This window comes from Ambystoma mexicanum, chromosome 2q (genome assembly GCF_040938575.1).
Source record: "Ambystoma mexicanum isolate Mex_15411 chromosome 2q, UKY_AmexF1_1, whole genome shotgun sequence".
Lineage (NCBI taxonomy): Eukaryota > Metazoa > Chordata > Amphibia > Caudata > Ambystomatidae > Ambystoma > Ambystoma mexicanum.
The window spans coordinates 918,458,163-918,483,574 of NC_090924.1; the positions used below are offsets into that span (position 1 = coordinate 918,458,163).

Below are 25,412 nucleotides of genomic sequence, written 5' to 3' on the forward strand. Positions count from 1 at the left end.
CTCGATGTCGAGCACCCATTTGTCTGTGGAGATGTTGCGCAACAGGATGGTCGGCCTTCCACTGGGGTGCTGAAGCGAGGGCTAGTCAGGCTTCCTTTGCAGTCTGCATCCTGGTGGCTTGCGTACACTGGGCACCTCCCGTAGAGGCCTGTGAATGGCCTCTATATGCTTCCTGGGTGGTGGCACGAGAGGTCTGAACACTTTGGAAGTTTGGGAAACCCTTTCCTTCTGGGAGCAAAAGGTCTGCCTCCTCCGTTGCAGCATGCTCAGAAAGAGCGTGTAGTCTGTTTTGATGGTGAGAAGGTACTATTCTACTGCCTTGCCAAAAAGGTTATCCCTGTTGGAAGGCATGTTGATCACCTTAGCTTGGAAGTCCTGCCTGAAGAGTTTGGCCCTCGGCCAACCATGATGGCATAGTGGGACCCCAATGACCATTTGCCAGAAACCAAGTCACCAATGTCAAGAGCGACTGATTGCATGATCAGATGCCACTTCCCCTCCTGAAAAATAGGCATGGCTTCCAGACTCATGTCTGGCACGAAATCTAGGATGGGTCCCAACTTGTACCACAGTTTACTGTCGCAGCTTGCAAGTATAGCTGAGGCGTTGGCAGCCTTGGCTGTAGACGCTGCAGTGGTGGTTATGCGCTTTCCAGCCACATCCAGCTTTCTTCCAGGTCAAGAGAAACTGAGCAAGAGGATGACAAATTAGACAACCTCTTCCTTGCAGCAGCCGAGACTACCGAGTCAGACGTTGGATAGTCTCCAAGGCATTTAGATACTTCTTCTCAAGACACCTTTTTAATAGGTGTGGAAAATGGTTTCTGCATCATCACCAGACCATCCTCCCAGGCATCCATCAGAAGGACCGAGACTACAGTCTTTCTGGAAGATTCACAGCACTGGAAAAGTAATCCCTCCATTTCCTCCGGAACCAGGTTAAAAAGCTTGGCCGCCCAGGAGGTCATTGCCTGGAAAGATCCCACTTCATCTGCGGGAGGGTCCCTGGACGGTGGCATCGGATCTCCGCTGCCAACAAGTCACAAAGGCGACGGAATTGAAGAAAAACTGTAAAAGAAACAAAGAAAAACAAATGGGCAAAATACTCGAGAGAATAGAGGAGCGAAACTTGAGGACTCCAAACACTATAATGTGCGCTAAAAATCTCATCATGACCACCAGTGGTGGAGCGAAGGAGGGCGAGTGTCATTGGTTGGGGCAGTATCATGACCCAAGGAGCTGCAATAGGCTATACAAGCTACCATGCCGTTTTAGCTTAAAGCTAAACTGCTTTATTTTAGAGAGGATTCCCAGCCTGACAGGCAGGCAATATTCATAGCATTTGAATATATGTAAAACCGCATGCTGGCGAAGGGATATTTCAATCGGAGTAATCTGCGGGACAAAGTAACCATTAGATGGCTACCAACCCCCACACATTCAATTAAGCTTACTAAAAAGTACAAACATACGTTGTTACAGAATAATCTTTCCTTGGGAGTCCAACAAACTTACATCTGTAAATAATGTGCATGCTTTGACCCGACACTAAACCAAATCTACACAAAGAAGAATCTGCAAATCTACCAAATCACTAAAGGTAACATGAGCCATTAAAAGTGCTTGTGCAGGTCACCCTCTGACCTCTTTAAAACAAAGCTATTGGTTTATCAGAAGGTGTGCTTTCATTGGTGTAATCATGACAAAGTTCTCTTTGGATTAAAAAACAAACCTACTTTATTTTAAAAAAATATATACTTTTTCATTGATTTGATGAATACCAGTTAAAGTAAGAAAAAAATGTCAACGGGTGATGCAAATTTCCCTCTGCTTTTCGTTGCTTCTGTTAAAACCATAGTAAAACTCGATCTCCCTAAATAAATAAAAGACAAAGCAACATTCAGACAGACATCATTATACTTTTTAAAGTACATCAGTTTTTAGCAAATGCCTGAAAATGAACAAATGAGTAAACATGTTGAAATTATGACTTCCGCATTCACAAAGACACCAAAAGCCACTGGAGCTTTACAAAATGGAGAACAGCAATTGATTAAAATGTGAGTTCTGTTACATCATGGGACAGGGTTTGCTACATATTTAAATTGTTACTAACCACAGTGACTGCTGGACTAGTACGTAGTGCTTTTTCTGTCATATTAGTGGGCAATAAGAGTCTGTAGGGATGGAGCAGGAGCATTAGACAAGAGCAGCGAGCAGCATTACTGAAAACAAAACATGTTGTTGGGCTAATGTGCTAGAGCAGAAATGCCTCACATAGATCCTGCCGCGTACATTTTCCCTGCCCCGCCAAGCCCGCCCATCAGTCCATTTAAAAATTGTAAAGGCTCATTAATGAAAGATTACGCACCGTAGTGACTAATGTACTCCTAGTCCACAGTCCCCTTTCTAACATTATGTATGGGCATCCCTTTTTTCGGTCCACAAAAAGAGCATTGCCCCTTTACATGTCAGGCTTGTGTAGGTCCAGCTCTGGGCAGGACCACTCCCCCATTTCCCCACCCTCTGGTGCCTGGCCTCAGTCCCCTTGAACATTCCGGACAGCTAATTTAGCCTGACTTTATTTGGGGGTCGGACGGAGGTACATATGGAGGAACGGAGACTATGGACTAGGATTCAGTCACTATAGTGAGTACATCCAGTGCCCTTTCATCCATACTGTATGGGCGATTACAACCAATAAAGCCCTTAGGGTGGAGTGTAAGTGGAATTGCCCCCAAAATAACGGAGAAAAATGTGGAAGGCGCATTTGATGCACATTTGGCATAGTAGAAAATGACGAATCCCAAAATGGCCGAATTAGGAGGGCAGGTGTGTCCCCCCGCTCCGCTAGTTCAGCATTAAAGGCTTCGGTGGTGACCCCCTGCATACATTAAATGCAAAGTGGGGGACAAATTAACAGAATCCCAAAAGCTCGACTTTCAAGATGCGAACAAGTCTGCTTCGCAATTTTGAATCTCGCTTTTTTTTCGGAATTAATTTTTTTAACGTAGATTCATGTGAGTGACTACTTTGCAAATAGGTTCTTGAGGACCGCCTGTACGAACTCAGCATCTGACCTGGCACTAACATCTAAGCAGTAGTACTTGCAGAAGGCAGTTAAGGAAGCTCATGCGGCTGCCTTACTCATGACATGCAACTGCAGCGGCCTTAGTCCTCACTACATGTGCAATGCATATTTGCCAGGCACGGCCTCTTCCTAAACTTGTAATCCTCTGAAAATTAAAGTTACTCACTGTAGTGACTAGAGTAATCTTAGTCTCCTTTGCGCCATCCTTGCAGGGTGTCCCCCAACATGGGGATGGTACTGGAACCTTTGGCAGCGAAAAATTGAGCTTACCCTTTATATTCAGGATACATCGCGTAGGCTCGGCCTCGGCAACGCCCCACACAGACTCCACCTCCTGCGCCTCACCTCAGTCCCCTTTGAACACATTGTACGCTTAGATACTAGACTATTAGTACATTATAGCCCTTGGCACACCAGCGGAGGAAGGTGGGTGCGACTTATGGAGGAATGGGCAATATGGACAATGAGTACTCTAGTATAGTCACTAGACTGAGTAACTTAATTATTCATACGTCCTGTTCTCTTTCATCCAACCGTGTGGGCGATTCCACCGAACAAGAACATAGGGTGGAGATGTGACAACCTTACATATCTAGGATGAAGCAAAAAAAGGTTCATCAGAACCGCCTGCCTGAACTTTGCACTGTGCCAAGAGCTGCTGTGTCCAGGGAAAAGTGCCCAACGAAGGCATAAGTAGCCGCCTTGCTGATGACATCCCAAGAAGCAAGTCTCTGAAATGCGATGGCCGTGACCTTAACTATGACCGCATGGGCATGAATCCCTTCAGAAATAGGTTTGCCCATGGCTGTGAACGGCTCCAAAACTGCCTGAACCATCCAACAGGCGATGGAAGCCTGAGAGCTGGGGGAGGAGCCCCCAAAAGTCACAAACTATGCCTCAGACTTCTTGAAGGATTTAGTCTGTGATAGATAAAACTTAAGGACCCTCCTGAGGTCCAATGAATGCAGGGCCCTCTCTGCTTCAGTCTGCGGGTTCGGCAAGAACACTGGCAGGCAGATCCCTTGATTCAAATGAAATCAAGAAATTTGGTTGAGTGCGCATGATGATCTTTTAGTTGTGAAACTAAAATGCCTGCAGCTCACTGACCCTGCGCGCAGAGGTGACAGCCACCCTAAAACCGTTGTTAGCCTCACCAAGGAGATGTCCACAGATGCCATTAGCTTGAAAAGCTAGTGTTGCAAAGCTACCAGAACCACATGGAGGTCCTAGACTGGGTGAGGCCTGTGCACTGGAGGAAAAATTGTTGACAACCGCTCAAGATGAGCCTTAACCACCAGGTTGGGTTGGCTGCTGAAAAGGCGTGCTCAGAGGAATTGATGCAAGCCCTGATGGCCATAAAATATGTGTGCAAAATATCCACCTGTACTCCAGAAGGAGCCAGGTGTGCCAAAAAAGCCAATATGTCAACTAATGGACAGGTGACAGGATCCAGCCCCTTGTCCGGAGCCTAATTGCAGAACCTAGTCCATTTGCTCTTATACTGAGACTGAGTTGATGGCCTCCTGGCCTGCTTAATGATGTCCCAGTTATCTGAAAATTGAGCATGCTAGAGCCTCAGCTGATCAGGAACCAGGCCGCCAGGGCCAGTTTGGCCGGGTCCGGATGTTCCACTGCTCCACCCTGCTGCATCAGAAGCCCCTGCTGGGGATCGGAAGATGGACAGGACCATGGGAGCACAACTGCAGATCCGAAAACCAGGGTCTCGAAGGCCAGAGGGGGCAATCAGGATGGGGCTGCAACCCATTGAGGCCCAGATCTTGGAGTACATTGGAGCAGAGGGGTGGCCAGGAACGCATACCAGCTGCGGTCGTGCCAACAGATCTGGAAGGTGTCTCCCAGTGACCTCTGCCCCTAACCTGCCCATGAAGCACTGGGGGCAGTTGGCATTCCGAGGGGATGCAAACAAATCCAGGTCAGCGAACGCCCAACGCTGGAACAGGGCCAACAAGGAGTAGGTGTTGAACCTCAAGCGGCTCAGTCCACTTCTGCATTGCTGTCTCCCTGCAGAGGTGGAGAGCAGTGGGGGGGCGGGGGGGGAGTCGAAACAGGTGCGTTCTTGTTCAGGTAAAACATTGTAATTGTAGTAGAAGAACAAGTTACTTACCCCAGGTAATGTTCTTCCGACTGGATGTTCCTCCAACGTATTCCTCATCTTTGACATGTAATGTCCAGATTCAGCTGCTTCTGAGAACTTTTTCGGCCGAGAGCGCTGTGTGTCAATGATGCCGAGTCGATGTCCCTCAAAGGCCTCCCTCATTGGTGAGGTCATCGGAGATCATATAGGGCACGCGCGGTGCCTGTTGCTCTCAGTTATTTTACTCCTCATGCAGCAGAAATGCCCATAAATACCGGCAGGGAAGTACTCCACCTTGGAGGAGCAGAAGCTGTAATAGCATGGGAAATTGTACATAGGGGTAGGATGGGAGGGCGAAGAGGAATACGTTGGGAGGAACATCCAGTCGAAAGAACGTTACCAGGGGTAACTTGTTCTTTGAATGGATTGTGTCCTCCAAGTTATCTATGTTTAGACTCTAACACACCAGCAGCACTTCCCAAAAAGATTGTGAACAAGTTAGGCAAGGCAGTACTTCAGCATAAGCAATTCTCAGGTGAAAACCGAGCAAAATGGCACTTCACAATATTAAAGAAGGGGAAGAAAAAGGTGGTTACAAGAGTTAGGTGCACCAACACATTCCTAGGTGAGAAGCAATCTAGAGAAAGCAGTTGTAACAGATTTAGCCAGAGTCAATAGGCCTGTGCCAGAGTCAGTGGTACAAGGCAAAGTGCCCAGGATCAAAAAGTTCTAGTAGCTGCAGTCAAATCTATGTTTAACGATTTGAAAAGGCGGTTGTAGAAGGTAAAAGACAATGTTAGTCGATAGGGGCGGCCAACCAAGTAGGCAAGTAAAGGATTTAAAACACCTTTAGCAGTACCCAACGAAACGGGAGGCCTGGCGGAACAATTTACCTTAAAAGTGGAAGAGGCTCCTGCGGTGGCGGTAGTTCCTGGCAGTTCCTGCAGTTCGGGAGATCCAGCAGCGGAAGGGAGGCTCTCGTCGTGGAGGAAGGTTCGAATTACTGCACTGCCCAGGGATGAAGCCAGCCGTAGTGCTGGCAAAACGAATAAAAGGTACGCTCCTTTAAATCGCGGTCGTGGTGACAGGTGCCTGGCTATCCGTTCTCCGAGTGCAGGGCACTGGCGATTTGACCAAGGCAGGTCCTGGAAGGCGATTGGTGAACTGGTTGGCCCCGGAGAAAAGTGGTGAGGATCTGCAGCAGGGCTTCGCCGGTGGTTCCGTCGTTGCAGAGGTCTTCAGCTTCTCTCCTCTTCGGGTTTCTAGTTCCAGTGGCGACGTATTGTCCTCCAGTCCTCAGGACCCTGTTTTTATGCAGCAAGACCCCTCATTCATACAGCCTAGCTGTCTCTCACACAGTGTGGTGGCTCTCCTAGTGGGAGAACACCCCCAGCCTATCAGGGCAGAGTGTGACTTGGGCTGTGTGGGCAACCCTATCCAGGGTGCCTATTCCCGCTCCCACACATCCTGTCTACCCCAGACTCAGTGGCGCCGAGAGGAGGGCTGCTGTGCAGAAGCACACCAAAAGGACGAACAAAGGACCCATGACCCGGGTTAGGATTGCAGAGAAAGACACGGGAAGAATATTCTGGCAAAAAAAAAAAAAAAAGAAAAAAAAAAAAACCACCGGATTAAAGTTAATATTAAAATAAACCGGCGGTATGTTACAGGCTGTCAGTAAAGATAGTAGCCTCAAACAATGGAAAAATCCCATTGGGAAATATTTGCGGTCGAATATTTACGGTAGTAACCACTGCTACCAGCCAGAAACTTTGGATAGAGGGTCTGGACGGTACCCTCTCGAAAATGAACACAAATCAGTACTTCCATAGTAAGATGGTTTGTGCTGGTTTTGTTCATAAGATTTGACTAGTAAAGTCAATGGGGACTTTACATGCCCTGGGGGACAGTAGTCAGTCCCAGGGTATGGAGTCTATGTTTGGGGGTCGCTACGACACCCCTGTGGTACTGCAGAGGGTGCTGTGTACCACACGTTAAAAATATGATTTCTATGAGAGTGAGAAAACCCCATAGACCATAAGGACACAAGATAGCCTAAAACACACACTAGCAACCTGTCTAAGAGTGGGGAAAGCAACCTGTCTAAGAGTGGGGAAAACAAGGGTCTCTCTTAGCAGGAGAAAAAAATAAACCCTTCAAGTCCAGCAAAGCTGCTGGGGGACTCTATAGGCAAGGGAAATTAGCCTTCAAAGAGAATTCTCCCTAACACTGGCCTCCCCCCACCCCCCCAGACTAAGGGACAGGAGGATCAAATCCACTCCTGGATGAGTCTCTTTCCTCTAGTTGGTTAAAAACATCCTAGAGACCATCAGCATTTTGGTGGTGACATCCTGACCTGTGCTCAATGGCAATGGTAAAATCAAACCCTTGGAGGCCGGTTGGCCATCTTAACAGTTTTGGGTTCTCCCCTTTCATTTGCATCAACCATCTCAAGGTTTGGTGGTCAGTCTGAATGGTGAAAGTAGAACCATACAAGTATGACCTTAACTTCTTCAGAGACTACACAATGGCAAAACATTCTCTCTTAACAGTTGCCCACCTTGTCTCAGGTTCCTTCAGTTTCCTACTGATGAAGCAAATGGGGTGTTCCCTACCTTTCTCATCCATTTGACTAAGGACTGCACCTATACCTGTATTGGAAGCATCTGTTTGCACAATGAAGGGTTGGTGATAGTCAGGAGCTCTTAGAACTGGAGCTTGACAAAGGGCTATTTTCAGGCTTTCAAAGACCTGATTGCACTCCTCATTCCATTTGACCTGTTGGGGGAATTTTGGAGAGGAGATTACATTCAGTGGAGAAGCTATGGTCCCATAGTTCACAATGAACTTCCTGTAATACCCATATAATAGACCCAAGAAGGCTCTCACCTGGATTTGAGTAGTTAGTAGGTGTTGTCCAATTTTGCACAGCTTCTATTTTGCTGAGCAATGGCCTTATTGCACCACCTCCTACCTCATGACCAAGGTAGACCACTGTACTCTGACCAATTTGACATTTGCTTGCCTTTATGGTCAGTGGGGCCTGCTCAAGAGCCTGCAAAACAAATCCTAGGTGGTCAACATGTTCTTTCCAAGTAGGGTTTAACACTGCAATGTCATCAAAGTATGCCAAGCAGAAGTCCTCCATCCCATTCAGAACCTGATTAACCATCCTTTGGAGTGTAGCAGGTGCATTCTTTAATCCAAATGGCATAACCTTAAACTGGTATAAGCCACCTGGGGAGGAGAATGCAGTTTTCTCCTTGGCATGGTCTGTCAGGGCTATTTTCCAATAGCCTGACGTGAGATCAAATGTGCTGAGGAACTTGGCTGAACCAAGACTATCCACCAGCTCATCTGTGCTTGGCAAAGGATGGCCATCAGTCTTAGTGACTTCATTTAGAGCTCTACAGTCCACACAGAATCTCACCTCCTTGGATGCTGCCTTTGGTACTAACACAACAGGGCTAGACCATGGACTAGTAGAGGGTTCTATTACCCAGAGATCAAGCATCTTGTTGACCTCTCCTTTGATGTGTGTTCTTATATTCTCTGAGTTTCTGTAACCCCTGCTTTTGACAGGTAAACAGTCACCAGTGTTTAGGTCATGCTGGCCCCAAGGGGTTAAGCCTGGTGAAAGTGAAAACAAGGGGGCACACTGATTTAACAAACCTTTGCACTCCTCCTGTTGTTCAGAAGTCAGATTAGAAGAGATTGACTCCTACTTGCTCATCTAAAGGTTTGCCTCTGAGAAGGTCAGGCAGAGGTTCACTCTCCTCCTCCTCTTGAGCTGAAGCTAGAAGCAAAGTTCCCAGTTCGGGTCTCGATTGCCCAAGTCCACCAGATAGTTCACCTCTCCAAGTTTTCCCACAATCTTGAAGGGACCTAACCACTTGTCCTGCAACGCCCTCTGTCTTGTTGGCACCATAACAAGAACCAGATGGTCTTGAGCGAATTCAACCATGCCCTCTGGTCATGCCAATGCTTAACCAGAGCCTGACCTGCTTTCAGGTTATCACTTGCCTCAGCCATCATGGGTGACATTCTCCTCTGGAGTCCTATCACATAGTCAGTCACTCCGACTGGCTTGGGGGAAGGAGCACTCTCCAACCCCTCCTTAATCAGGGCCAATGGACCTCTGACTTGATGGCCATAGAGAAGTTTGAAGGGACTGTAACCTACTCCCTCCTGAGGGACTTCCTGTTAAGCAAAGAGAAGGCATGGCAGTAGAAGATCCCACTTTCTTTTAAGGGGGTCTTCTAAAGATCCAATCATGCTCTTCATGGGTCTGTTAAACCTTTCTACCAATCCACTGGTTTGGAGGTGGTATGCTGGAGAGAACTTGTAGGTAACTCTGCAGTTTTTCCACATGGCCTTCATGTAGTGGGACATAAGGAACAAGTTACTTACCTGTAACTGTTGTTCTCCAGCATGGGTCTGGCATGGATTCACATGCTCATGAATATTCCCCGTCGTCAGGCTGGGAATCCTCGGTAAAGAAAAAACCAGTATCAGTTTAGTTTCTGATCTGTCTTTCGTAGTAATAACCAATCACATACTGACCACAGCCAATGACTGCCCTCTACCTAAGCACCGCCTCTGGCAGCCATCTTCAGATTTGGAAGCACGTGAAGTGGCAGTATGACCAAGTGAAGAGCCGCAGAGGGGTAGGCGGGAGGGTTCGCATGTGAATCCATGCCAGACCCATGCTGGAGAACAACAGTTACAGGTAAGTAACTTGTTCCTTCTCCAGCATGGGGTCTGGCATGGATTCACATGCTCATGAATAAAGAATACATAGCAGTACACACATGCACAACCACGGGAGGTGGCAAAGGCTCAACATTAAGCATCACATAAACTCAACATTAAGCATCTTACCTCCTCACCAGGCTCACCTCAGGCGAACAGGTTGCGCAGCACTGCTTGGCCGACCCTGGACTCCTCCCTGGAATCCCGGTCGACGCAGTAGAATTTCGTGAAGGTGTGCGTCGACCTCCACGTAGCAGCCCTGCATATGTCCAGCAGGGGCACACCAGATAGGAACGCCGTGGTAGCTGCGATCGCTCTGGTGGAATGGGCTCTCGGACGGCCAGGCAGCGGTCGGTTTGCCAACCGGTGACAGCACATGATACAGCCGGAGAGCCATCTGGAGATGGAAGCCTTCGAGAGAGCCTTCCCCTGATTGACAGGTCCAAAGTTCACAAAGAGTTGTGACGTCTTCCGAAAACCCTTCGTGCGGTCCACGTAGAACTTCAGCGCTCTAGCTACATCCAGCGAGTGCAAAGTCCTCTCAGCCGGCGACGAAGGCGACGGGAAAAACACAGGTAACACCAAGGGTTCGTTGAGATGGAAGTCCGACGGTACCTTGGGCATGAAGGAGGGGTGCGTCCTGAGCACTACCCTCGTGTCGTGGAAAGTCAAGTACGGGGCCTTGCAGGAAAGGGCCTGGATCTCTCCCACTCGTCGTGCGGAGGTGATGGCCACAAGAAAAGCTGTTTTCCACGATAGAAACTTCAACGGGGCCGAGTGCAGAGGCTCGAACGGAGGTCCCATGAGCTTGGTCAGCACCACGTTGAGCTCCCACGCCGGGGCCGGAGCCTTCACCGGCGGGAACGATCTGAACAGTCCCTTCATGAACTCTTTCACCAGACGATGAGACCACAAGGACGTCCGGCCCGTGGTTCTGGTGTATCGGGAGATCGCAGCAAGATGAATCTTGATGGACGCGTGTGCCAGACCAGCTTTGGCCAGCGTCAGCAGGTACGGCAGTACTTGGGGAGCCGTAATCCGTAGAGGGTTAATCTTCTGTGCGTGGCACCAGACAGAGAACCTCTTCCATTTGTGTCCGTAGCATTTAAGAGTCGAGGACGCCCTGGCCTTTGCAAGAACCTCTCTGCAATCGGCCGGTATGTCGTATCCTCCAAACTCTAGCGCTGCAGGAGCCAGGCCTGCAAGTTCAGCGAGTTCGGGTCGTGGTGGAGGATGGCGCCTCCTTCCCTGGAGAGTAGATCCGCGTCCGCCGGCAGCTTGATCGGCGGGGACGCTGACAAGTCCAGAAGGTCCGGGAACCATATCTGCCTCGGCCACGCAGGTGCGATGAGGATCATCCTGCACCGTGACCTCTTGAGCTGGTTGATGAGCCGGATTAGCAGAGGCAAGGGAGGGAACGCGTAGAGGAACAGGCCCTCCCAGGGGAACGAGAAAGCATCGCCCATGCTCCTCGTCTGGGGAAACCTGCTGGCGAACCTCCGGCACTTGGTGTTCGTCGCCGTCGCGAACAGGTCGATCTGGGGTGTGCCCCACCGTCGGAAGAGGCGATCCACCAGATCCTGCCGTAGCTCCCACTCGTGGCACGAGCACAGCTCCCTGCTGAGTGAGTCGGCGATGGTGTTTTTTATCCCTGCCAGATGAAACGGCACCAGAAAAAATCCCTTGGGCGACGGCCCAATGCCACAGGTCCTGCGCCTCCTTGGACAGCGCCGGGGACCTGGTTCCGCCCTGTTTCCTGATGTAAAACATGGTGGTGGTGTTGTCGGTGAAGATCCTCACCACCTTGCCCTTGAGGGACGGAAGGAAGGACCTGAGGGCCCAAAACACTGCACGGAGCTCCAGGACGTTGATATGTAGGGACTTCTCCGTCGGGAGCCAGAGTCCCCTTGCGTGCAGATTTTCGGTGTGCGCTCCCCACCCTTCCAGGGAGGCATCCGTGGTCACAGTCTCCTGGTGGGCTGGGGTCTGGAAGTCCATGCCCGCCGTCAGATGCGCGCGGGTGCCCCACCACCGTATCGCTCGTCGGAAACTCTCGTCGAGCTTGATCCTTTCCTCGAAGCTGCCCGTCGTCTGGATCCAGCGCGCATCCAGGAATTCTTGCAACGGGCGCATCCGGAGCCTGCACATGGGAATGAGGCAGATGCAGGAAGACATCATCCCGAGGAGGGACTTGATGGACCTCACTTTGGCCGCGTCGGCCACCAACATCCGTTGCACCTTGCCCAAGATGGTCCTGGTCCTCTCCTCCGACGGGGAGGCCAGAAGGGACACTGTGTCGAGCCTCGCTCCCAGAAACAGTGCGACTTGCGCGGGCACCAGGTGGGATTTGGCGTAGTTCACGGAGAATCCCAGGTCCGTGAGGAATTGGACGGTCCTTGCCGTGTGGACCACGGCGAGCTCCCTCGTCTTGGCGCGGATGAGCCAGTCGTCCAGGTAGGGGTAGACGTGAATCCCCTCGCGGCGCAGCTGCGCCGCCACCGGTGCAAGGCACTTGGTGAATACCCTGGGTGCCGACCGTAGTCCGAAGGGAAGGGCTTTGAACTGGTAATGACGCCCTTGGACCACGAATCTGAGGAATTTGCGGTGCCCCTTTAGGATGGGAATGTGGAAGTAGGCATCCTCCAAATCCAACGACGATAGGAAGTCTCCTTCCTCCAGCTGACCCAGGACGTGCTGGAGGGTGACCATCCGGAACTTCTGCGCCTTGATGAACTTGTTCAGACGTCGCAGGTCTAGGATGGGGCGCCATCCTCCCGTCTTCTTCTTCACGAGGAAGTATCTCGAGTAGACTCCGGAGCCCCGAAGCCTCTTTGGGACGAGTTCGATGGCGCCCTTTCTGAGCATCGCCTTTACCTCCAGGAGAAGTTGAGGGACGTGAAGTTCTTTCCTGGCCACGGGGGGGACGCGCGGGCACCTTCTTTGAAACTCGAGCGCGTGGCCCCGGGCCAGGGCGTCCAGCACCCAACGGTTGGTGGAGATGGACTCCCACACGCTGACGAAGCCCGCCAGCCGGCCTCCCACCGGGGTGCTTCGGTGGGGGCCCGACCCCACGGCCGGTTCAATCCTGCTTGGACGCGGCCTTGCCGCCTTGACCTCCTTGGCGACGACGGCGGGGTCCGCTAGACTTGCCTCGTCCTCTGTAGGCCTCTTGCGACGACGAGCGGGCCGCTTGACGGTAGGAAGCGAAACCGCCGCCGGAACCTTTGGAGGCGCCCTTGCCTCCGCCGCTCCGAAAGGGCGTCCGTCGTTGCAGGACTCCAAGGGCCCGGGCCGTCTCCGTATCCGCCTTGACGGCCTGAAGGGAATCGTCCACTGTCTTCCCAAACAGGTTGTTCCCGTCGAAGGGCATGTCCAGGACTCTGGTCTGGACGTCCTGCCGGAAGTCCGTAGCTTTGAGCCATCCACGACGTCGAAGGCAAACGCCGTTGCCCAGCTGGCGGAACCCAGTGTCGGCGATGTCCGTCGCCACGGTGATGGCGTGGTCCGAGGCCACCTCACCTTCCTGCAGGATCTCAAGGGCCTCCGCCCTCTTGTCGTCCGGCAGAAAATCCAGCAGGGGAGCCATCTTGTACCAGAGCTCCCTGTCGTAGCGGGCCACGATAGCCAAGGCGTTGGCCGCTTTAATCGTCGTCGCTGCCGACGAGATGACTCTACGCCCCATAGTATCCAATTTCTTTCCCTCGCCGTCCGGCGGGGAAGTCGATGTGGAGGCCGCACCCCCCCCCGCTTTCTTCCTGGCTGCCGCGGAGACGACGGAGTCCGGGGTAGGCTGCGCCCGGAGGCATAGGGGGGCCGTGTCCGGGACCCGGTACTTTTTCTCGTACCGGTCTCTTCTAGCTGGCGTCGTGGAAGGGTTCTTGAGGAGGGAAAGGCCCTCATCCCAAATGTCGTCCAACAGAGGCACTGCGAGGACCGTCTTCCTCTTGGCCTCGCGCCGCTGATAAAGGAAGCCTTCCTTTTTCTTCTCCTCAGGGCAGAGTTGGAAAAGCTCGGAAGCCCTGGAGATCATGGAGTGGAAAGATCCGATCTCGTCGGGCGGAGAGGCCCTGGTGGGAGGCGACGACGGAAAATCCTCGTCGTATGCCTCGTCGTCCGTACCCGTCGCTGCCGTGTCAGTCCCCGTATCATCCCCTCGGGTGGACGGGGAGGAGGGCTGAAGGGGCGCGACGGTTGAAAAGGAGGTGGTGGATGGATCCTTCTTTTCTTGGTAGGGGGAACACCAGAAGGTCCCGGTTCTGGATCCCCCGACGGGAGAGGTTCCTCCGTCGGTAACGGTAGCCTCGTCCTTATCTCGGAGCATAAGGACTGTATGGCCAACAAAATGGCCGCCGAGTTGTCTTGCGGCGCTGGCAGAGGGGAATCCGACGGGCGAGCAGGGGCCTCGTCGGTATCCTCGACGATGTCGTCGTCGTCACCTGCGTCGGGGTCCATTCCGACGGGCTGGCCTTCTTCCACGCCTAGGCCGTGGCTTAAGACCTCGATCAGCTCCTCTTCTGAGGTTGAGGCCGACTCTACGACGACGCCCTGCCCCCCCTTCTTCCCCACGGGGGGTTTCACGGGGGTCCTATCGATGGGCACAAAGGATGACTCCCTCCGAGGAGGCAGGGAGATTCTGGGCCCTGAGGTCGCCACCACTGGTGCAGCCACCACAGGCTGAGCCAGGGCCGCCGCGACCGTTTCGATAGAGGGCTTGGTCGGATGGATCAAGGCCTTCACCACCTTAGGTGCGCTCACCGCCTTATCCTTGAGGGAGGGGGCACTGCCACGCTCCTCTGCCTTAGAGCTCGACCGGGGCCTCTCCAGGAGCTTCGCCGGGTGCTCGGCCTTCCTCTTACCCGACCCAGAGCGTTGGCTCGTGGTTGATGGTGCCGGGGAGGGTGCGCCCTGCCTGGCGCCCGTAGAGCCCGACCGTTCGGCGCTCCCGGTGCCAGCGGACTCGCGGTGCTTGGCCTTATGTTGGGTCCCCGTCGCCGGGGCGCCCTCAAAGGTCTTAGAAGACCGCTCGGATTTCTTCTTCTTCTCGCCAGACGGGCTCTTACCCTCCAGCCAGTTGGCGAGACGTTGATGGCGGTCCTTCATGGTCCGTTCCGACATGTTGCCGCAAAACGCACAGTCCTTCTCCACGCGCGTCTTGTCCTCATGAAGGCAGTAAAGGCAGAAAGAGTGTTCGTCCTCCTTGAAGACGTTCTGCAGCTGGCATCCAGGGCAGACCCTGAACAGCTTTCCGGGCGTCGAGCTTCCCTTCTCCTGGGCCATCTCCGAGACCGGGCCTGAGAAGCTTTTGGAGTCCTCCGAAGTGTAGCTCGACGAAATCTTCACCCTTGAGGGGCACAGATGAATCCGACACGGGTCCCAGTTGATCGGATGTAGAATCGGTGGAGCTTGAGGCTCTTTTGACCGAAAGAATCGAAGTTTTTTGTAAAAAGCGCGAAAAAATAGCACTAACGCTCGAGAGCAATAGCACGAGGATCCCAACACATGAACGTGCGGTAAAAATCTGAAGATGGCTGCCAGAGGCGGTGCTTAGGTAGAGGGCAGTCATTGGCTGTGGTCAGTATGACGCAGAGACCAGTGATTGGTTATTACTACGAAAGACAGATCAGAAACGAAACTGATACTGGTTTTTTCTTTACCGAGGATTCCCAGCCTGACGACGGGGAATATTCATGAGCATGTGAATCCATGCCAGACCCCATGCTGGAGAAAATGTGACCCCCTGTCAGATATTACCGCCTTATGAAACCCAACCCTGGTAAAAATACCAAGGAGGGCCTTAGCCACAGCCTGAGCTGTAACAGTCCTCATAGGAATTGCTTCAGGGTACCTAGTAGCATGGCCTACTACAACAAGTATGAACCTGTTGCCTGAAGAGGTTGGAGGGTCAAGAGGACCAACAATGTTGATTCCAACCCTCTGAAATGGTACTCCCACCACAGGCAAAGGGACTAAAGGTGCCATGTTCTTGGAGCCACTGTTACCAGAAGTTTGGCAGGTGTGGCAACTCTTGCAATACTTATCTACCTCAGCCCCCATTTTAGGCCAATAAAAGTAGAGAGAGAGCCTTTCCTTGGTCTTCTTGAAACTCAAGTGACCAGCCAAAGGTATCTCATAGGCTAGTTGCAAGAATTGGAGTCGGTTCTCTTGGGGCACTACAAGTCTTTCGTAGTCTCCAGGGGTTGCCTCAGTCGGTTGACCGTAGAAGAGGCCATCGTCCCAGTGTAACCTATACTTCCCAGGCTCTTGCCCTTCCAAGCTGAGAAGCTGCCTGGTGGCAAAGACCTTCCAGAGTTGGACATTCTCTTTGTCCCCTACTGAAGTCTGCCCTGTTGGGGCCACCTTATGCCAATAAAGACTGAAGCTCAGCTGTAGTTGCTTTTAACAGCTCGGTTGAAACTTTGAAACAGAAAATTATTAAATGAGAGACTTTCTAAAAGAGAAATTAATAAATATTGGGAGCATGCATCACTAGCCAATTATTTGGAGAATGACATCATTCCCCGTGGTTTGAGAATTCTGATTTTTCCAAATTTTGATAAAGATGAAGATGCAGACTTAGCAGAGAAATGGGAGCACAATTTGAGTTCCAGTTCCAAGACAATGTTGGAATTAATTATGGACACATGCTACTAGAGAACACAAAAGAGTGATAGAACAAATTAATCAAGTAAAGGAGGAAATCAAGGGCATGACAAATGCAGAAACAACCAAACAAAAGAATTTTGAGAAAATGAATGAGATTCTTAGAGAATATCAAGGTGCGATTAAAATGAGAAAATTCAGAACATTTTTCAGGGACGACAAAGATTACAGACTTGATAGAATATACACATTCCAAACCAAATATGACAACAGTGGCCCTAAATCCAAACCCAGCTCAGCTCACACAACCCCTGCTAGCTCTGACTCAGATTCAGAGGAGGAGAGTCGAGAAGGAGCAAATCTTAAATCAGACAGCAACATAGGAAACAGATCTGAACCACAAAACGAACGTGGTTTTACTTTTTAGAAAAAATTCGAATACACAGAAAGGGAGACCAGAGAACATATCTTAGGAAAAAAGTAAGGTTCCAAACCCCTCTAGGTACCTCTATTCCAACAGCCAACACCACACAAGGTGGTTTGGGGGGGCAGTCGAATGCAAGCGGAAGTGGCAGTTCAGACGAAGACTCAGGTCGTCCAGGAATTTTGACAAGAGTAACAGTCAAGAAGAGACTAGCGCAGCTATATCACCAGACCTAGTAGTCAATCTATCAGATCACAACTTGACTAGAGAAGAGATTACCATACTGAACAAAGTTCTTTCTTTTGCACTGGCAACAAATAGCAACTATGTTGATTTCCAAATTGATCTGTTTAAATTTGTGTTGTAAATGTATGGAAGATCATTTGTTTAAGCCAATTAATGAACAACTGTTGAATAGCCTGTGTTCGGCACGGCTGGCCACCCTTTGAGACCCCAGGGTTAGAATATAATAAACTTCACTTCTGTTTCATGAACTCTAAGCATATCAGGGCTAACCACTACAACTGCAACATTGTCAATAGCTAATAGCTTCTATGAGCTATGCAAATTAATAAAGATTTCCTTTCGACCATGCTTGTACAGTACATGAGGATATTTATTGTCAAATCCAAACTGATCATCCTATACAGACAACATTGACATCAATAGGATCGCACTAGATAACGTGATACTTCTGTTTAAATTGAAAGTGTTTTGCACAGTTAACTTCGAGCCAGGACACACACACATTGGCGAGTGGGAATTGCATTACCTAAATATATAATATGGAATTACAAGAAGAGCATCTAAGACAAACATTTTCATGACGTTGTGCTAGTTGACATAATAGTGACGTCATGCGTGATTAAACGTGTGTCGTCATCACGCAAAACATCGTATACATCTTGGATTTGCCACGTTTTACTTTAACACAGTAACATGGCCACCGCGGGTGGAATTAAGGAAGAGGATGTTGGTGTAGGGATCGATCCCTAATGAATAGTTAAGGAGGACCAGCACCCAGAATATTACAGTTTTCGGAACCTGAGCCCTTTTTAACACTATAGAAGTATGTTTTTCTAATTTTTCTAGGATACAGGGAGCTAACCCACAGAGCATTTTGAATCAATAAGAAGACACCATTTATTTTGGATGCTAGACCGAACTGTCTACAAGGTGGGCATTCATCTATTCATGAAATACATTTATATATAAATTGGCTCCATGTAGCATACTTATAACATATTGCAAATTCTATATACGAATCCATAGGTTTGAAAGTACGAGCACATGTTCAAGGGTAAGCGCATTGAAATGATAATGGAGACACCATTCTAGGAGCACATTTGGGTGGACTATGAGCACGGGCTTAAGGCCATACTCTTACAGTTACTTAACACAAGAGTACTCATTTTGATATCACTCTAAGGGTCACAAATAGGCGGTCAGCTGCAATGGATACATGCAATTTCAAACAGAGCACAAACACATCTTGGCTCCAATTTATCACAGTATTTACTTGGCATGAGAACGATGAATTGAAACTTTGCTTTGACTTAGATGCTACTGTGAATTGAACATGCTTTTTTTCTTTTACTTTATATTTTTTCCATGGATGCTTGCATTCTTCATAACCCACATCAACCTGTGTGGCATGTTTTTTAAAATATTTTCCTTTTATACAACACATAATGTTTTGTTTTCTGTTGCAACTATTGCATGAACTCTTCACCAAATGGCAATGTTAATGCATTTCTTTGTGGCTGTACATGGTTAATGTTGACATTTATAGCCTTGAGAACGACCACATTGGTCGAAACACGTGTCTGCTATACCTTGTATCATTGCACAACCAGAACATAAAGAAAATATTAGTTTGGATTCAATGTGTGGACTATACTATTTTTGCTGCCTGTATGATAAGGAACAAGTTACTTACCTGTAACTGTTGTTCTCCGGCATGGGTCTAGCATGGATTCACATGCTCATGTATGTTCCTCGTCGTCAGGGTGGGAATCCTCGGTAAAGAAAAAAAATCAGTTTCGTTTCTGATCTGTCTTTCTTAGTAGTAACCAATCGCTGATCTTTGGGTCATACTGCCCCCAGTCAATGACTGCCCTCTCCCTAAGCCCCGCCTCTGGTAGCCATCCTCAGATTTGGTAGCACGCCAAGTGGCAGTATGACCAAGTGAAAAGCCGCAGAGGGGTAGGTGGGAGGGTTTGCATGTGAATCCATGCCAGACCCATGCCGGAGAACAACAGTTACAGATAAGTAACTTGTTCCTTCTCCAGCATGGGGTCTGGCATTGATTCACATGCTCATGAATAAAAGAATACATAGCAGTATACACATGCACAACCACGGGAGGTGGCAACAAGCTCAACATTAAGCAATGCAACAACTCAACATTAAGCATCTCTTACCTCCTCACCAGGCTCACCTTAAGCGAACAGGTTGCGCAGCACTGCTTGGCGGACCCTGGACTCCTCCCTGGAGACCCGATCGACGCAGTAGAATCTTGTGAAGGTGTGCGTCGACCTCCACGTAGCAGCCCTGCAGGTGTCCAGCAGGGGCACACCAGACAGGAACGCCCTGGTACCAGCGATCGCTCTGGTCGAATGGGCTCTCGGACGGCCGGGCAGCAGTTGGTTTGCCAACCAGTGACAATGCATGATGCAGCCGGAGAGCCATCTGGAAATAGAAGTCTTCGAGAGACCTTCCCTTGATTCACAAACAGTTGTGACGTCTTCCGAAAACTCTTTGTGCGGTCCACGTAGAACTTCAGCGCACTAGCTACATCCAGCGAGTGCAAAGCCTCTCAGCCGGCGTCAAAGGCAACGTTAAGAAAACTGGTAACACCAAGGGCTCGCTGAGGTGGAAGTCCGACGGCACTTTGGGCATGAAGGAGGGGTGCGTCCTCAGCACCACCCTCGTGTCATGAAAAGTCAAGTATGAAGGCTTGCAAGATAGGGCCTGAATCTCTCCCACTCGTCGTGCAAAGGTGATGGCCACGAGGAACGCTGTCTTCCATGACAGGAACTTCAAAGTCGCCAAATGCATAGGCTCGAAGGGGGCTCCCATGAGCCTGGTCAGCACCACATTAAGCTCCCACGGCGGGGCAGGAGCCTTCACCGGAGGGAATGATCGGAATAGTCCCTTCATAAATTCCTTCACCAGGCAATGAGACCACAAGGACGACCGTCCCGTAGTCCTGGTATATCGGGAGATGGCAGCCAGATGCATTTTTATGGAGGCGTGAGCCAGTCCTACTTTGGCCAGCGACAGTAGGTACGGCAGTACTTGAGGGGCTGTAATCCGCAGAGGGTTAATCTTCTGTGCACGGCACCATACAGAGAACCTCTTCCATTTATGACCGTAACATTTTAGAGTTGAGGACACCCTGGCCTTTGCAAGAACCTCTCTGCAATCAGCCGGGATATCGTACCCTCCAAACTCTGGTGCTGCAGGAGCCAGTCCTGCAAGTTCAGCGACTGTGGGTCGTGATGGAGAATGGCGCCTCCTTGTCGAGCATCATCCTGCACCTGGACTTCTTGAGCTGGTTGATGAGGCGGAGCAGCAACGGCAATGGAGGGAACGCGTATAGAAACAGGCCATCACAAGGGAACGAGAAAGCATCGCCCATGCTCCTCGGCTGTGGGAACCTGCTGGCGAACCTCCGGCACTTGGAGTTCGTCGGCGTCGCGAACAGGTCGATCTGGGTTTTGCCCCATCATTGGAAGAGTCGATCCACTTGATCCTGGCGCAGTTCTCACTCGTGGCACGAGCGCAGCTCCCTGCTGAGTGAGTCAGCGTTTTCTTTTATTCCTGCCAGGTGCAAGGGAACCAGAAACATCCCCTGGGCGACGGCCCAGTGCCACAGATCCTGGGCCTCCTTGGATAGGGCTGGGGATCTGGTGCCTCCTTACTTCCGTATATACAACATTGTGGTGGTGTGGTCGGTGAAGATCCTCACCACCTTGCCCTTGAGCGACGGAAGGAACGACTTTAGAGCCCAGAACACTGCTCGGAGCTCCAGAATGTTGATGTGGAGAGACCTCTCCTCCGGGAGCCAAAGGACTCTTGCGTGGAGGTCTCTGATGTGGGCCCCCCCAACCCTCCAGAGAGGCGCCCGTCGACACCGTCTCCTGAAACGCCAGGATTTAAAATTCCGTGCCTGTCGTGAGGTGAGCACGGATGCCCCGCCATAAGATCGCCCGACGGAACTCCTCGTCGAGAGGGATCCTGTCATCGAAACAGCCTGTCGCCTGAAACCAGCAGGCGTCGAGGAACTCCTGTAGCGTCCGCATCTGAAGTCTGCAAAGGGGTACAAGGTCGATGCATGAGGACATCATCCCGAGGAGGGACTTGATGGACCTCACCCTGGCCAAGTCCGTGGCTAGCAGGCGCTGCACCTTGCCCAGGATGGCCTTGGTCCTCTCCTCTGAAGGGGAGGCCAATCGCCCCACTGTATCGAGCTTCGCTCCCAGAAACAGTGCTATCTGCGATGGAACTAGGTGGGATTTGGGGTAGTTGATGGCTAACCCCAGCTCCGTGAGCAACCAGACGGTCCTCGGCGTGTGTTCGAAGGCGAGTTCCCTTGTCCTTGCCCGGATTAGCCAGTCGTCCAGGTAGGGGTAAACGTCGATCCCCTGCAGGCGCAGCCGCGCCGCCACTGGTGCCAGGCACTTGGTGAAAACCCTGGGTGCCAACTTTAATCCGAACGGTAGGGCTCTGAATTGGTAGTGGCGTCCCTGAACCACGAACCTGAGGAACTTCCTGTGCCTTTTCAGAATAGGGATGTGGAAGTAAACGTCCTCCAGGTCCAAAGACGACAGGAAGTTGCCTTCCTCCAGCTGTCCCAGCACGTGCTGGAGGGTGACCATCCTGAATTTCTGCGCCTTGATGTACTTGTTTAAGCGACGCAGGTCCAGGACGGGGCGCCAACCACCTGTCTTCTTCCCGACGAGGAAGTACTTTGAGTATACTCCGGAGCCCCGGAGCCTTCTGGGGACGAGCTCGATGGCACCTTTCTTGAGCATCGCTCTTACCTCCAGCAACAGTTGAGGGATGTGATTTTCCTTCCGGGCCACGGGAGGAATGCGAGGGCACTTTTTTTGGAATTCCAGCGAGTGCCCGTTGGCCAGGGTCTCCAACACCCAACGGTCGGTGGAGATGGACTCCCACACGCTGATGAACTTCGTCAGCCTACCTCCCACTGGGGTTCTTCGGTGGGGGCCCGACAACACGGCCGGGTCAGTCTTGCTTGGAGGCGGCCTTGCCTACTTGGCGACGACGGCGGGATCCCCCTTGCTTGCCGCGACCTCTGTAGGCCTCCTGGGATGAGGAGCGGGCCGCCTGGCGGTAAGTGTAGGAGCCACCGCTGGAACCTTTGGAGGCACCCTGTCTGCATCCGGAGCTCCAAAAGGGCCGTCGCGGTTGAAGCACCCCTAAGGCCCGGGCCGTCTCCGAGTCGCTCTTGATGGCCTGTAGAGACTCGTCCACCGCCTTATCAAAGAGGTTGTTGCCGTCAAACGTCATGTCCAACACTCTGGTCTGGACGTCCTGGCGAAAGTCTGTCACCTTGAGCCATCCTCGTCGTCGGAGGCAAACTCTGTTGCCCAGTTGGCAAAATCCGGTATCAGCAATGTCCGTTGCCACCGTTATGGCGTGATCCGACGCCACCTCACCTTCCTGCAGAATTTCTAGGGCATCCGCCCTCTTGTCAGGTAGGAAGTCTAGCAGGGGAGCTATCTTGAACCAGAGCTCCTGTTGTAGCGGGCCACGATCGCTAAGGCATTGGGCGCCTTAATAGTCGTCACCGCCGACGAGATGACTCGTCGTCCCATGGAGTCCAACTTCTTGCCCTCGCTGTCTGGCGGGGAAGTGGAAGTTGAAGCCGTCGCAGCCGCTGCCGCCTTCTTAGCCGCTGCCGAGACGACAGAGTCCGGCGTGGGCTGGGCCCTGAGGCACAAGGGGGCGGCATCGGGGACTCGGTACTTCTTCTCGTACCTGTCCCTCTTGGCGGGAGCGGTGGAAGGGTTCTTGAGGACAGTAAGCCCCTCGTTCCAGATGTCATCGAGCAAAGGCACCGCGAGGGCCGTCTTCTTCTTGGCCTCTCGTCGTTGGTACAGAAACCCTTCCTTTTTTTGTTCTTCAGGGCAGAGCTGGAAGAGCTCGGATGTCCTAGTTATCATGGCGTGGAAAGAGCCAATTTTGTCGGCTGGGGAAGACCGCGGGGGAGGGGTGAGGGGATAACGGGATGTCCGCTGTGTCATCGCCGCTGTCGTCGTCCGTCCCCGTCGCTGTGTCTGTCGCCGTATCCTCTCTAGGGTCCTGCGAGGACGAGGGGTCCACAGGTCTCGCAGGCACGAAGGGCGGAGCGGGGTGGGCTCTCCTCCGCTTGTTCGGAGGGCTTCCTGACGGGGCCGGTTCTGGATCCTCCGTCGGGGTCCGTGGTAATCTCGTCCTTATTTCGGTACATAAGGATTGGATTGCCAACAAAATGGCCACCGAGCTATCCTGGGGCTCGGGTAATGGCTGCGACGGACGGGATGGCCGTTCCACTGGGGCCTCTACGTCGCCATCGTCACTATCTTCGATCACGTCAGTGGGGATCGAACCTTCTCGAACCTCTCGTTGAGGCCTATGGACCTCTCGTAGAGGCCTATGGTCCTCTCGTAGAGGCCCTTCTCGGCTTCCACCAGCTCCTCCTCAGAGGCTGATTCCGAGTCTGTAATTGCCACCTGCCCCCCCCCTCTTTTTCCGCCGGGGGTTTCACGGGGGTCTTAACGATGGTCTGGAAAGAGGACTCCCTCCGCGGTGGCAGGGATACTCTGGGCCCAGAGGCCGTTTCCACTGGCGTAGTCTCAGCCGGCTTCGCCAGGGTCGGAGCGACCACTTCGAAAGAGGCCTTTGCCGGATGGATCAAAGCCATCACCACCTTAGGTGCGTCCTGGGCCTTAGCCTTGGGGGGGAGGGTCAGTGCCTCGCTCCCCCTTCGAGATCGACCGGGTCCGCTCCAGCAGCTTACCCGGGTTCTCGGACTTCCTCTTCCCCGAACCAGAGCGCTGGCTCATGGTTGAACGTGCCGGGGAAGTAGCGTCCTGCCTGGCAGCCGAAGAGCCAGACCTTTCGGTGTTCCCGGTGCCCGCGGACTCGTGGTGCTTGGCCTTCTGTTGGGCCCCTGTCGCCGGGGCGCCCTCACAGGACTTGGAAGCCCGCTCAGACTTTCTTCGCCTTCTCACCTGCTGTGCCCTTCTCCAGCCAGGAGGCGAGGCGGGAACGACGATCTTGTTTGGTCCGTTCCGAAAGGTTCTTGCAGAACGCACAGTCCTTCTCCACGTGCGTCTTGTCCTCATGAAGGCAGTAGAGACATTGCGAATGCTCGTCCTCCTTGAAAACGTTTTGCAATCCGCATCCAGGGCAGCACCTGAACAGCTTGGATCCGGGCGTCGAGCTTCCCTTGTCCTGGGCCACGTCCGTTGAGGTAGGCCGCAGATCTTCCGGAATCCTCCAAGAAGTGTAAATTCGACGAAAACTTCACCCTTGAGGGGCGTAGAAGAATTCCGAAACTGGTCCCAGTTATCAGAAGTAGAAACGGTGGAGCTTGAGGCTCGATTAAACCGAAAAAATTCGAAAATCTCCTGAAAAAGCAGCAAAAACTCGAGGGCTAAGCACGAGGACTCCCAACACTTGAGCGTGCGGTAAAAATCTGAGGATGGCTGCCAGAGGCGGGGCTTAGGGAGAGGGCAGTCATTGGCTGGGGGCAGTATGACCCAGAGATCATTGATTGGTTACTACTAAGAAAGACAGATCAGAAACGAAACTGATACTGGGTTAAACTTATCAAATACATTGCGTTCCGGGGAGGTTGGCGGGCGCATGTGAATCCATGAAAGATACCAATGCTGGAGAAATGGAGTTACAGGTAAGAAACTATTCCCTTCTCCAGCATTGGATCTTTCATGGATTCACATGCTTAGAATAGATTGTATAGCAGTAACACTTGAGACGGCGGTGAGAATGTAATGTAATATACCCTCACCATACTACACAATGCATATGTACAGTAGGAATAAGTTAACTCATATAACCTTACCCACATAAGTATACTGTCATTAAAATGTTAAACAGCAGATTCTCCACAGCGTGGAGCTTACTTTACTTAAACAGATGGCGCAGGACAGCTCTTCCCATCACCTCGTCCGCATGCTGCCTGGCAAGGCAGTAGTGGCGGGTAAACATGTGGGGCACTGACCATGCCGCAGCTTGGCATATGTCCGTCAGCGGAATTCCTGCCCATAAAGCTGTTGAGGAGGACATCGATCTTGTAGAATGGGCTCTAGGATGTCCTTGCAGTGGCCTTCCGGCCTTAGAGTGACAAAACGCAATCGTCGATGAGACCCATCGAGCCAATCCTTGTTTAGAGATTGCTTTTCCTCTCGTCGACGG

The 25,412-nt window shown here is 51.6% G+C and overlaps 1 protein-coding gene across 1 annotated transcript in view; it reads right to left on the minus strand.

Moving 5' to 3' along the window:
• Positions 1-1,718: 1,718 nt before the first annotated feature.
• HNRNPA2B1 (heterogeneous nuclear ribonucleoprotein A2/B1) overlaps positions 1,719-25,412 on the minus strand; it is a 594,776-nt gene continuing 571,082 nt past the window's right edge. The window contains exon 11 of the mRNA XM_069648208.1: positions 1,719-1,872. The gene's annotated coding sequence lies outside the window, so the exon portion shown is untranslated. The remainder of the gene's footprint in view (positions 1,873-25,412) is intronic.